Source organism: Jaculus jaculus, chromosome 2 (genome assembly GCF_020740685.1).
Source record: "Jaculus jaculus isolate mJacJac1 chromosome 2, mJacJac1.mat.Y.cur, whole genome shotgun sequence".
Lineage (NCBI taxonomy): Eukaryota > Metazoa > Chordata > Mammalia > Rodentia > Dipodidae > Jaculus > Jaculus jaculus.
Window position 1 is genome coordinate 71545215 of NC_059103.1, and position 14233 is coordinate 71559447.

The 14233-nt window shown below is 36.8% G+C and overlaps 1 protein-coding gene and 1 pseudogene across 4 annotated transcripts in view; both read right to left on the reverse strand.

The window, feature by feature from the left end:
* The window catches only part of Sntg1 (syntrophin gamma 1), a 922134-nt gene that overhangs the window by 596546 nt on the left and 311355 nt on the right, over positions 1-14233 (reverse strand). The gene's annotated exons all lie outside the window — the stretch shown is intronic.
* LOC101595367 overlaps positions 2021-14233 on the reverse strand; it is a 114168-nt pseudogene continuing 101955 nt past the window's right edge.

Consider the following 14233-nt stretch of genomic DNA (forward strand, 5'->3'; position numbering starts at 1 on the left):
GCTCTCACTCTTGGCTAAAGAATCTGCCTTTTACAGAGGACAACAAATATCAGAGATATCTGGCACCCATAATACAAGAAAAGAAACCTATCATTCCACCTCAAGACAAGTCCTCTGTCATATCTGCCAGGGTCCAGGTATCATTAAGGAAGAAATGATAAGTTAAATGTTAATGCTGATCTCGCTGCTAGCCTGAGAACCTCCTTTGGGGAGATGGCAGTAGACACTAAAGAGAATCCAAACTCATCAAAGCAGAAAATCAAATGGTACTGAGATCTCAACACTAAAGTAAACTTGTCACATACCTTCTAAGGCTCAGGAAACATTGTAAAGAGGGGGTGGAGAGAATACAAGAGCCACAAAGTGGGAAGGTGTACTCTGAGCCATTGCCCTCCACCCACAGAGAATGACTAGTGCTTTTGTGAGTCCAGAGTGAATTGCTGAACCTCATTAAGGAGGGCTTTCAATGAAGTGGGGGCAGGAAATAGGGAGCATAAGATTGTAACAAGATGGGAGCTGGAGAGATAACTTAGCTGTTAAGGCATTTGCCTGAAAATCCAAAGGACCCAGGTTCAATTCTTCAGGACCCACCTTAGCCAGATGCATAAAGGGGCGTATGCATTTGGAGTTCTTTTGCAGTGGCTGGAGGCCCTGGCATGTCCATTCTTTCTCTTTCTCTCTCTCTCTCTCTCTCTCTCTCTCTCTCTCTCTCTCTCTCTCTCTCTTTCTCTCTCCTCTCTCTCTCCTTCCTTCTCTGTCAAATAAACAATAAAATAAAATAAATAATGTAACAAGATGGGAATATGATAAATATGTTCATGCAATAGACTTTAATAAAAAATCTGATACCTCTCTCTCCATACCTTTCTCTCTCTTCCCACTTCTTCCCCTTAATCTTTTAACTACTTCTTTTTACTTGTTATTATAAATTCTTACAAAATTACACTTTCTCCTACCCTTAACCTATCACAAATTGACTGTCCAAGTGTTTCTGTAAAGAAAAAATATATGCAACCACTCAGAAGATCTATGTCAACTTCCCTTTCAAAGAAACATGAAGATGACTGTTTCCTAGCAGACTTTCAATGGAAAAATCTAGAAACAGGGGCAGTTTAGGGGCATCAGGGCCCCAAAAAGTAAATGTGAGATGTGTCCTTAAGTCTATAAGGGGAATGTGTTTATTTAATTATTTATTTATCTCTTTTCCCCTAACACTTGACAGGAGGGTGTAAGATTTACAGGTGCCAAAACATATGGCATGACATGTTTTTCTTACCTCTTCTTCCATAAAGGAGTCCTCATGGTATCCCACAGCGTTCACTTTGCTAGAGGCCAAAACCGTCAGAAGAAGAAAAACCCCTCTGAAGAAGCACCTGGACACCTGATGTTGGGTTTGGACTGATAGGCTCAGCCCCTTCCAGTAAATCCCCATGAAAATCTCCAATCAGAGAAACAAGGGGAATTTTCCATTTCTAGGAACCTTGTCCTGCCTTACAGCAGGAGTTCCATCTTCTGCCCTTCTCTTAAGCTCCACAAAAAAATCTTTCTAAACTTTACTTTCTGTGGTCTGTGAATTTCATTCAGTGAATGAATTACACAAGAACCTGGAGGCCAATTTGACACTCAAGTAAAGTTTCTTAAACCCAAATAGTCCACCCTTGGGCCTAAAAATTGGCATGTCCATCTCATGATGCAACATGCATTTATTCAATTTCTAAGTGTCTTTCCAAATCTTACACAGTTCAAAACTATTCAAAAGTCTAATTCCAATGCCAAAATCTAAGCCCAAAGCTAATAATCTAAAAACAAGTTTCATAGATAAAACTTTCTAATTCCACAGGGAAAGAGTAGGAAAACAAACAGAAACAATACTGTCAAAGCAAGACCAAAACCTAGCATGGAAAATATTACAGTTTCAGATCCTGTACGTGGGAATTGAGATAACATGGTGTGATTTCCATTGGGTTTATGAACCTATGACTTTGTTAACCATTTTTGACCATTTAGAGATCCTCTGGGGCTAGTTTTGCTCCTCTGCCTTCAAGTTCTCCTCCTCCTCTGTGACGGTTCTGCCTTTTTCCTTTTATAAACATTGTGAATGGGCATCACAGGTCCAGTCAACTGAGTAGCCACTTTGAGTTCTTCAGCAGAGCTGTCTCCCTTCTTGGGGGCTGAGGGCTTCCTGGGGGAGAGGAGGAGCTCGGAGCGATACTCCTTCAGACGCTGCACATCATCCTGCAGAGACTCTGTGACTTGTTCCGCCTCCTTGGGTCCACAGAGATGCCAATAGCCCAGGCCACCTTTTTGTGGATGTCGGCCACCCTGAGCTCACCCAAGCTGAAGTTCTGACCAGCTCAGACTTTGGTTTGGTACTTCACAGTGGGGCACCCCACGATGGGCTGTATGGGCAAGAGGCGAGAGGTGAGGGGATGCCCCACACTTTAGTCTGCTGGGCTCTGAGTCTGCAGATCTTCCCCGCAGGCTGTTTGAACCAAGTGCTTACTTGTTGCTGACAGTCCCTGTAGAAGAGGGGCTTGCCATTCTCTCTGCTTGCCAAGGCTGCCTCCTCTGTAGGAGAACAGCAGAGCTGAAAGGAACTGGCCCTGTAAAGGACCCATGCTTTCTTTTCTGATGAATAACTACTTTACCACACATCCTTCCACACCAAATTTATTCTCTCACCAGCCAAACCCCTGTTTCCCAAATTTTCTGCTTTACATCTTGCTTATAATTTTCACTGTAAACCTGCATAAATTCAGCCAGTACAAACCATGCTATAGTTTGTCACTGCTAAATTCAGCCTCATACAATGTTTCAGGACCCTGACTATATTTTTATTATTACTATATTTTTATTATTATTAAATATTTATTATTTGGTTTCTGTCTTTTTCAAGAGTCATACATTGGAATCAACCAAGAATTATTCATTCTAGCTATTCTATCACAGTGTTCTTCAGTTTTAGCATATTAACTATCTTCCTATTGATTCAAATTCTAGCTCATTACTAGATTGTGAGATATTGGTTTATCTTTATTGTTTTATTATATACAATTAAATGTCACATGGTCTTAATGACGCTTCATGTGCTTAAGGCTTGTGTTGCATGTTATACTGAACTTTAGTACACCAGGTGGGAAGCAAATGTGGAATGGAAAGAAAACAGAGGAAAAAACCAAAACTATCCAGAGCTGAAAGCTACAGAAAGAAAAGGAGCTTGCACCATATCTTGTTGCATATGTTGTGTAATAGTCACTTTCTTATTCTGCAACATATACCTGACTACTGTGGCTTACATATAGAAGTGCTAATTTTGTCTCCAAATTTGAGGGTACAATGTCAAGGTGGAAAAATCTGGTCACACTGCATCCACAATTAGAGAGGAGAAATATTAGAACACCCCTACTCTTGTCTCTTTCTCCTTGTTATTCAGTCATGAATCCCAGACCATGGAATGTCACTGTTTACAGTTAGACTGTGTCTTCCCACCTCACTTATCCCAATATGGAAAATCCCTCAAAGACAGTCCAAGAGGGTTGTTCCCCAGGTAATTCTACATCTAATCAAGTTGAACATAGAGATTAACTATCACATGAAGTTAATGTTATACAGATGTATAAAGCAAGAGCTTTTCAGTATAGAAGAGAATACACAGCTGACCAAGAAGTCAAAACAGATGAAGGAGAAGCCAGGTAAGATGAGTGTTGGAGGCATAATAGCAAACATCTTTATGGACTACATGAAAGCTGCTACTTCTTGTCTAAAATTTTACATTAGAAAACTCAACAGAATTGAAGACTCAGACCCTAGGTCAAGTAACTACAGCTACTTGATATTTGACAATGGCACCAATAATGTAGACTGGAGAGAAAACAGTATCTTCAACAAATGGTGTTGGGCAAACTGGATGAACATCTATAGAGAAATGAAACTAGATCTACTCATCTCTTCACAAAAATTTAACAATTAAAGACCTCAATATAAGACCTGACACTCTTCTCCTACTGGAAGAAAAAAATAAGAGGCACAGTCTATAATATAGGAGTGGAAAAAGACTTCCTGAACAAAACCCCAGTAGCCCAGGAAATTAAACAACCAACCAACCAATGGGATATCATGAAGGCAAAAAGGTTTTGCATAAACAAAAATACCATAAGCCGAGCTAATAGATTACCCCCTGAATGAGAGAAAATCTTCACCTGCTATGCCACTGACAGAAGCCTAATACCTAGAATTTACAAAGAACTCAAAATTAAACAATAAAAATATCAAAAAACCCACTCCAAATCAGGGCAGACAACTGACCAGGGAGTTCTCAGAGGAAGAATTATAAATGGCTAACACACAATTAAGAAAATGTTCAGCATCCCTAACCATAAGAGAAATGCAAATTAAAATAACCATGAGATTCTACTTTTCTCCAGTAAGGATGACAATCATTAAAATATCTAGCAATGAAAAATGTTGGCAAAGATATGGAGAAAGAGGAAACCTCATCCACTGTTGGTGGGAATGTAAGCTTGTATAACCACCATAAAAATCAATTTGGAGATTCCTGACAAGAATGAATATAGAGCTACCTACAGCCCCAGTTATTCATTGCTGGGCATTTATCCTAAATGCTCCATGCATCAATACAAAGATATTTGCTCTACCATGTTTATAGTTGCTCAATTTATTATAGCTAATAACTAGACTCAACCAGGATGCTCATCATTGGATGAGTGGCTAAAGAAGTTTTGGTACATTTACACAATGGAATTTTACTCAGCAGTAAGAAAAAAGAATGAAATTTGTAGAAAAATGGACAGACTTGGATCATACTCAGTGAACTCACACAAAGAGAAATATTGCGTGGTGAGACATATCTGTGATTCCTAAGCTGGACCTGCTTGAGTTGCTGACATACCTTATAGGAATCAAGATCAAGAAAATAGGGATGGGAAGATTTGAGGGGAGAGGAAAGTGGGGACAGAACAAACACAAAATTATTCCAAAATGAGTTGATACCATAGAAACCTATATCCTTTGAAATAGCTTAAAAGATATGCCCCTTAAAAAGAGTAAGGAGGAGCACCAGAAAAATAGGGCTGTGGTAAGGGTGGAGTGAAGCTTAAGCTTAAAAGAAGAAAAAAAAAAATTCAGTCTCTGGCCTGTAACTCCCAGTAACAGAGACTGGTTGCTACACACATTAAGCTATTGATTGAGTAAAACTACAAGATCCCCAGATCAAGACAGCTTTCTGTCAAAGTATTTGATTACCCGCCTGAGGCAAAAGCTAAGACCTTGTAAGTATTTTATATTTATAACTTCCATAATTGTAGATAATATCCCATGGGTAATTCCCCCCCCCCCACTTTCTCCTCTGAAACTCCACTCTCCATCATATACCGTCTCCCTATCAATCAGTCCCTCTTTTATTTTGATGTCATGATATTTTCCTCCTGTTAAGATGGTCTTGTGTAGGTAGTGTCAGGCACTGTGAGGTCATGGATATCCAGGCCATTTTGTGTCAGGAAGAACATGTTGTAAGAAGTCCTACCCTTCCTTTGGCTCTTACATTCTTTCCACCACCTATTCCACAATGGACCCTGAGCCATGGAAGGTGTGATAGAGATATTTCAGTGCTGAGCACTCCTCTGTCACTTCCTCTCAGCACCATGGTGCCTTCTGAGTCATCCCAAGGTCACTGCCATCTGAAAAGAGAAGGTTCTCTAACCAAAAGTGAGTGTATCATTAATATATGGATATGAACATTAAGAGAAGTGCTTACTGGGCAGTTTGGTGAAACTAATATATACACTTAGCCAGATGCCAGCAGACATTACACCCCTAGGGCTCATGACTACCCCTGTTGTTCTATCATCATTCTTAATGCTTTATTGCATAATAATGGATCTTCAGGAAGGGTTAGGCATGAAATACCAAATACTGACATATTTTCAATAATATTTTCCATTTCTCACATGCTTTCTTGAGCTTTACCTATAACCATGTTTTCTAGGACCATTGGTATTCTATTTAATCATCTGACCAAAACACTGGTTTGTGCTTTGAATTTGATACATGATGACTCATAGAAAAATATTACCAGACTCATCTATTTCCCCTAGTCAAAGTAGTTTCTAAGTAGCAATAACAGAGGCAGCAAAAGCATATTTTGAGTGACTTCCATCATATTCACACCAAATGACACTTCAAATAGCAGAGTGGTGATTGGCTGATATCCCTAATTATTTATGAATTCTGTGCCCACAACACAATAGGACTACCCATTCCTGGTTTTAGGTGTCCAAACACTTCAACATACAGAATTAGAATGCATACTGCCAGTTCATTCTGTCTCTTGTTTGTATACATCTTTCAGGCATTCAAAAGGCTTATAGTCATTATATTCAAACATTCTGCAAAGTATGGAGGAGACAGTGTTGAATCCTAGTGTGGAATCCCCCTATCCAAGGCCCAAGAAACACTAAGGAATAGTAAATGGAAAGAATATAAGAGCAAGAGAATAGGGAATAGTGCTATGGAATACTGTCGTCCAAACATGACATGGATATTTAGTCAAAGAGCTCAAAGTGTCTGTGGTTACCTGCATGAGACCTGTATTATGTTGGGCCCATCAACATTACATCCTGGATGACAGAGAAGGGCATGAGGCCCCCATACCCTGTGGAGCTATTGGGAGTTAATGACCAGTGGAAGAGTGGGAAATCATTATCTGCAGTGCTGTAGCCACTGGTAAATTGTATGTGCTCTGGTAAATAATCTTCCCCAGCCATGCTCATGCAGACAACCCTAATTATATTCTGTGGGATATACACACAGAGAAAGAGAGAGAAGAAATCAAAGTAGGGGAGACTAGTTGGGAAGAAGGGCTCCAGTGCAAAGACAGATAGGGAGAAAGAACATGAGAAGGCAATAGAAGGAAATTATGATCAAAATACATTATTTGCATGTATAAAAATTGTTAATAAGATGAAAGATAGAATTAAAAGCTTCACATGCACATTCATTGAATTGCTTACCTTCTGTCTCTCATTCTTAGAGTATGGGCTTTACAATACTTAAGACTTTTCATATGTTAGGCAAATACTCTTTGTTGAGATAAAATCCCAGTCCTTCAAAGCCTTTTAAAGTGTGGTTTTCATATATTCCTGAAAATACCATCACCTCCAACCAGATGCTTTGGTCAATAAAAGAGTTGCATATATTTTAGCATCTTGTATTTTATATTTTGATATATTCATCCATACTTATAAGCATATTTTTGTTGTATTTAAATAATATCATGAATGTTTGTGTTCTATGAACTCTTCTCTTAAAATGTTGATCTGTTTTCTAAGGTCTAAGCACATGTGTATATGTTATTTGTGTAATTTATCACTGACTGTAGAATATTACAGCTATTTTAATGTCATCTTGTTTTCTTACTACTATACAGAATCTTTGAAGGCAAAAATATACTCTTCCCTTATTTCCCTCTGTTACATTTATAATTGCTTTACATATGCAGCTATTATACATAATCAATAGTTAACAGTTCTAACCTATGTCACACACATTTATAGTCTGAAGTTCTCTCTATAAATACAAGAACCATACTGATATTATGAAAATTGTTCACACATACTTTTGCTTGCATTTCCTTCACAGTTTTCTTTAATGGTAAAATTTGGAACATTGGTTATATCACACTTAGAATTTTGATATTAATGCAACTCTTTGTTATGCTTGCACTAATTTATGCATTTGCACATGTTTAGTAATACTTAATATTATCTCATATATACTTTAGCAATATTTACGACACAAAGTGAAGAAAAAAAAAGCAGACAGGCATCAAGCAAGCTTTCCTCCTGTCACCCTCTTAAAACCATTAATTAACACATTAATTCTCTTTACTCTCAACTAACAGCCACTAATGTCCTTGAATTTTATCATTATTTAATTTCAAGAATGCTTTAAACAGGATTAATAGAGCATCTAATTTTCTGAGGTAGAATTTTTTTCACTCAGTGTAAAACACTATGAGATATGGCTGCTCATTCTGCAGTCTTGTGTTGTGTTTGAACCGTCATTACATATGTCAGCTAGACTGTTTCCAGTTTGGAGACAATACTGATACAGACAAGAAAATGACTATGGACATTTGTTGTGAGGTGTTCATGTGGTCATAACACTGAACTCCTTTGGATAAATGTCTACCACTATGATTTTTAGACTATATGATTATTACGTTTATCTTCATAGTTTTGCTGAGATGTGAGTAATATGGATTTTGTGAATTCCCACTAGCATTTGATAGAGTCACTATCTTTTATATAATACTGTGAAATATGGAATGACACATCAATGAAGTTTGAATTTACATTTCCTAGTGGCTAATGATATTGTTCACTTTTGCATGATATTGACTCAATATGTTTTATTCACTTTACGCTAGAATACTTCACTGTTTATCTGAAAAGTTCTTTATATATTCTGGATATCATGTCTTTGTAATCATTTGCTCTCAGCCTATATTTTGTCTTTAACTGATTTGCATCTCATACGTGTGTGTGTTGTGTGTGTGTGGTAAATGAGGTGAATTGGATAAATTCTCTTAAAGAACTATATAAATTTAAATCATTATAGCATATTAAATTGGAATATATTTGATATATATGTATGTGTAAAACTCTTATATACTACATATAACTATGTAATTATTTTTATACATATATAAGTATTATGTAGACAATGTGTAATGCTCCCTTATATACCTTTTTCCATAAACTCAGATCTGATGACCCCTTAATTCTTTAATTCCAATTTTAATAATTTGAGCTTTTTATTACTTTTTCTACTTTAGTAATTAAAGGTTTTACAATTTTGTATACATTCTGAAATAATCTATTTTTGGTTGGATGGATTTCTTTTTCTTGTTCCAGAGATCAAAGTCATGACCTTGCACATTCTAAACAAGTGCTCTATCACTGAGCTCTACACTGCATGTGGTTCCACTAATCTTTAATTTTTTTCTTTATCTTCAATGCTTTTACTTATTTCTACTCTCTTGTTTACTTCTTTATGATTGTTTAGGGTTAGATTATCTTCTTTTTCTGATTTCCTAAAAAGGAAGTGGGATTCTGATGTGAGATCTGCTTTTCAAAATGGACCTATCTAGCTCCCAGTCAGAGATCCTTGCCTTGACAGTGTGTGGGCAGGAGGATTGATCTGGAGTGAGTAGGCCAGATCCATATCTGGGCTTCTTCCACTTTCTCCTGGGTCTGAGGTCCTTGTGAGATGGGAACTGGACTTGAGAAGATAAGTGACCTAGCACACTCCACCCTGGCCCCAGCGGAACCTACAGAGGAATTGAGAAAATGAGCAAGCTGTTATCAGTACAAGGGTGATGGAGAAAAGCTACTGAGGACACTTAACACCTAACCAACCAGAGATCCAGATGCTTCTACCTGCCCATCACTGAAGTAGACTTAAAATGCTCCCAGCATGGCTCAGGGAATTTTGCAAAGAGTGGGGTGGAAGGATTGTTAGAGCCACAGTTGTACAGAGACATTGCCTCTCCCCCATAACTGACATCTGCCCCCATAATGCATCACCCACAATCCCCAGAGAGTTGATCTGCATCCAAGGAAGAAGGCCTCTTCAGAAAAGGGGAAGGGAGGAGGGAAAGATTGGTACTAACACATGATGTTTGCATACAGAATCTGTCCATAATATAATTATAAAAAAAAAGATAGACCTATCTGGAGCCCTTAAATTTTGGGATATTTGGGGTCTTACTGAAGCTAGGAATATATTACACTTTAATTTATCTTCATGCTTTCTCTAATTTCTATTGTTATATGTTTTAAAATTTTTTATTGAAAATTTCATAAATTTATGATGCAGGCATTTTTTGTTATTGACATAGTTCCTTTCTATTATACTCAGTGACAGTAATTTACATATTTAAGTCTCTTCAGTTCCTTGAAATCTGTCTTATAGTTCAGCATATTTGATCAGGACACGCTCCTAGTGTTTATTCAAGTGGGAGAGCACAACTCTGTTAGGTCTACTGGTTTACAGTATTTTTCAAGTGCTATGTGACTTTGTGCTCCTCCTTCATCTTCTACCCAGAATTGAGAATGGAATACTAAAACAGATAATATTGAAGCCTTCAGTTACTGTGTTTGTATTATACATTTCTACATTCTAATGAGTAAGTTTTGCTTAATATGTTTTTGTAAGGCACATGTATATTTATTATTATTTATTATTTATTCATTATAGATTCATTATATATGACCTTGTTTATTAAACAATATTTTCCTATTATTCACATTCTACTTACATGTTTATGTTCAATTTTTTATTTGTAATCTCTTCATCTTTTTATTACCTTATCCAATCAAGTAACATTCACTAGTATTATTGATATGGCGAGTTTCTATGGTTTTGGCACATTTTTTTCAAAATGTGTTCTACTGCCATTTTTTAAAAGTATCTTATTTATTTATTTGCTTGTGAGAGAGAAAGAGAGAGAGAGGCAGATAAAGAGAAAAAGAGAATGGGTGCAACAGGGCCTTTTTCCACTGCAAATATACTCCAGATGCATGTGCTCCTTATGCATCTGGCTTATGTGGGTCCTGTGGAATTGAAGTGGGGACCTTAGGCTTTGCAGGTAAGCACCTTAACCACTAAGCCAATTCATCAGCCCCTCTTCTATTTTTTAGGAGCAGAATGCACTATAAGAAATATGTTCTTAGGTAATATATGATCAATATGCATTGAATCTACATAAACCACAATAGAATAGAGTAGAGTAGAATAGAATAGAATAGAATAGAATAGAATAGAGTAGAGTAGAGTAGAGTAGAGTAGAGTAGAGTAGAGTAGAGTAGAGTAGAGTAGAGTAGATTAGAGTAGAGTAGAGTAGAGTAGAGTAGAGTAGAATAATAGAATAACCTCCTACACTACTAGGCTGTATAGGGATAATTATTGTTCACAGAAACATGTCAAATCATAGGAAAGTTTAAATCATGCACTGCCAAGTACATAATCAAATGACACAGTAGACACAAATGTGTGAGGCTGCTGTTGTCACCTCCTAAACTGTACTGTTTTACATTAAACCTGGTTTTATATGTAAAAGAAATGCAGTAAAAAAATAAACCATCACAGAAGACATATATCATCACTGTCAATTGCCTATTATATAGAATTGTATTTAACACCATCATGCTGCCAGAAGAGCAGCACTGAGTGTGTGCAAATTATGCCATGATGGCTGTCAATCTACCAAGAGACAGGGATGTTTTATTTCTATTATAATCTTATAGGTTTACCAGTACACATAATCCAGTTGTTGAATAAATAACCGTATGTGGTATAATGCTTTTGTGTTCTCTTACTATTTTTACTCTGTCTCCTTATGTTAGAATGCTTTAAAATAACACTTTAAATATTAGAGAACAATTGAGAGGAAGGTAAAGAGATGCATTCTAGCACACATGTACCTATCTGAGTGACTCATTACCACCAAGTGTTCTTAATTTACATTAAGGTTTAATGCTGGGGTTACCTATCTGAGAAGTTTCACTACCCAGTGTTCTTAGCTGAAATTAGGGTTTATTGACAGGGTTTTGTATTCCCCTGATGTGGAGGATATTTATAATTGTAATGTCTGCCTGATGGACTGTGACCTTCTTTTTCTCTCCTAACTAATTTTGGTTTGAAATCTATTTTGTATAAAATTGGCAACTCTATGTTTGCTTATTTTCCTAATACTATTTGCATGGAATGTCATTTTCATCTTTCTGTTATCATACTATGTCTTTGTCCATAAAGTTTGTTTCTAGTAGCTGAAAAAAGGAGATTTCATATTTAAATTTTTTGGTTGTGGAAATGAGACTGTTAACAATCAGAGTTATCATTGAAAGACATGTAATTATTCAGCCATTTTACTGTGTTTGTAATGTTTTGCACTTTGTTGTGGCCTTGAGAATGTATCTCTCACTTCACTGTGTGCCGCTGCTTCAAGTATGTGCCACAGTGTTTGCTTAGTACTTTGTGCATTACATGGAAAATGTTTCTTTGCTTTCTGTTTTGCAAGGTATCTATGTGGGATGTGATAACATGAATTGGCAGTCGTTTTTTCTCAGATCTTAGAGTATGCATTCCATATGCTCTTGGACTTTAGAGTTTCTGTTCATAAACATGTTCTGATGGGGTTGCCTTTATATGTGACTCGGTACATCTCTCTCGCAGCTTTCAAAAGTTTTTTTTTGCTCTCTATACTTAGTATGAGGAGGTTATTTTCTATTCATTTTTGTTTGGCAGACTAAATGTGTGCTGTATGTGGGTAGCCCTCTCCTTCCTTAGATCTAGGGGACTTTCCATTATTTTACTAAATATATTTACTATTGATGAGCATTGTGGCACATACCTTTAATCCCAGAACTTGTGATAAAAAGGTAGGAAAACTGCCCTGAGCTTGAGGCCACCCTGAAACTGCACAGTGAATTCCAGGTCTTCCTGGGCTAAAGTGAGACCCTGCTTTGAAATAACAGAAAATAAATAAATAAATAAATAAATAAATAAATAAATAAATAAATAAAAATTGAAACAAATATAGGTTTATTATGGTTTTTGCTTGTATTTCTTATCCCTTTTCACTGTCCATGATTTACATATTTCATTTTTAACCATGTCCTATAGATTTTACATGCCCTGTTTATACATATTATTTTTAATACTTTTAAGTTTTATTTATGTGAGAGAGAGAGAGACAGAAATATGTAGAGAGAGAGAAAGAGAGAGAGAGAGCCAGAGAGAATGAGTGTGCCAGGACCTCCAGCCATTGCAAATGAACTCCAGATGTGTGTTCCCCCTTGTTCATCTGGTCTATGTGGGTCTTGGGGAGTCAAACCTGGGTCCTTTGGCTTTGCAGGCAAGTGCCTTATCCACTAAGCTATCTCTTAGGTCCCATATTATTTGTTCCTTATCACTGTATGTGGTGGTTTGATTCAAGTGTCCCCCATAAACTTAAGTATTCTGAATGCTAGGTTTCCAGCTGATGGAGATTTTGGAATTAATGCCTCATGGTGGAAGTGTATCGCCGGAGGTGGGGTTATGAGTATTATAGCCTGTTTCCTCTGGCCAGTGTTTGGCACATTATCCTACTGCTATTGTCTGCCTGATGTTGGCTGGGAGGTGATGCCCAACCTCTGGTCATATCATCATTTTCCCCTGCCATCATGGAGCTTCCCTTTGAGTCTGTAAGCCAAAATAAATCTTTTTTTAAATTACATGTACATAATGTAATTTGATCATAATTCCCTCCCAATATGATTTTTGTCCCTCTACCACCCCCTGCCATATCTTATTGCCACTATTGTACAGGTGGGTACATCTTGCCTGGGTCGCTCATTTTGTAGTTTTCAGGATCCAATGTGTGTTCTGATTTTCAGTGACTTTTCTCTAATAGTATCTCATGTAGTGTCTTCCAGCATTATGACAGCTCTCCAGCATGGAGAAGGCTTTCATCTCAGTTCCATCTTGATTTCTTAGGGTTCTGCAACTATAGTCTCCAGGATCATCATTAAGAGAGCCTTACCAACTCTTCATGGTGGATAACCAAACACTTTGCTGTTGTATTGCTTTGGGGAACTCTTGGTCCACCCTAACCAATAGTACACAGTGGTTGGGGAGGGCATGACTCTGTTTTTAAAGCAGGTCCTTATGATTTTCTAAACTCACTGGTGTCTGTTGTAATGGTTTCATTTTGTCTCTAATTTTATTAATCTGGGATGTATGAATTAAACTAGTTTCACTAAGGGTTTAATCAGTTATCTTCATGATTTCAAAAAAACAGCTCTGTTTAGTGATAATTTATTTTTTTTATTTTTTTTTGAAATTACAGACCTGTCTTTAATGTTAATGAGCATACTACACAGAGACAAATAGAAACACATTACTTTAAGTATTTAATCATTTACTGAAAATGATATTTTTTTTGTTTCTACTTCATTACATTCTGCCTGATCTTTATTATTTCTTTCTGTCTACAGATTTTTTCTTCTCTTCAAAAGCCTTAAATTGTAGCATTAAATTACCTGTTGTGATCACTCTGATTTCTTAATATGCACTTAAACTTATATATTTTCCTTTTAAGTCTGTCTTCATTATGACCTATATATTTTAGTCTGCTGTGTTTTTATTGCATATTATTTTAACTATTTTATCA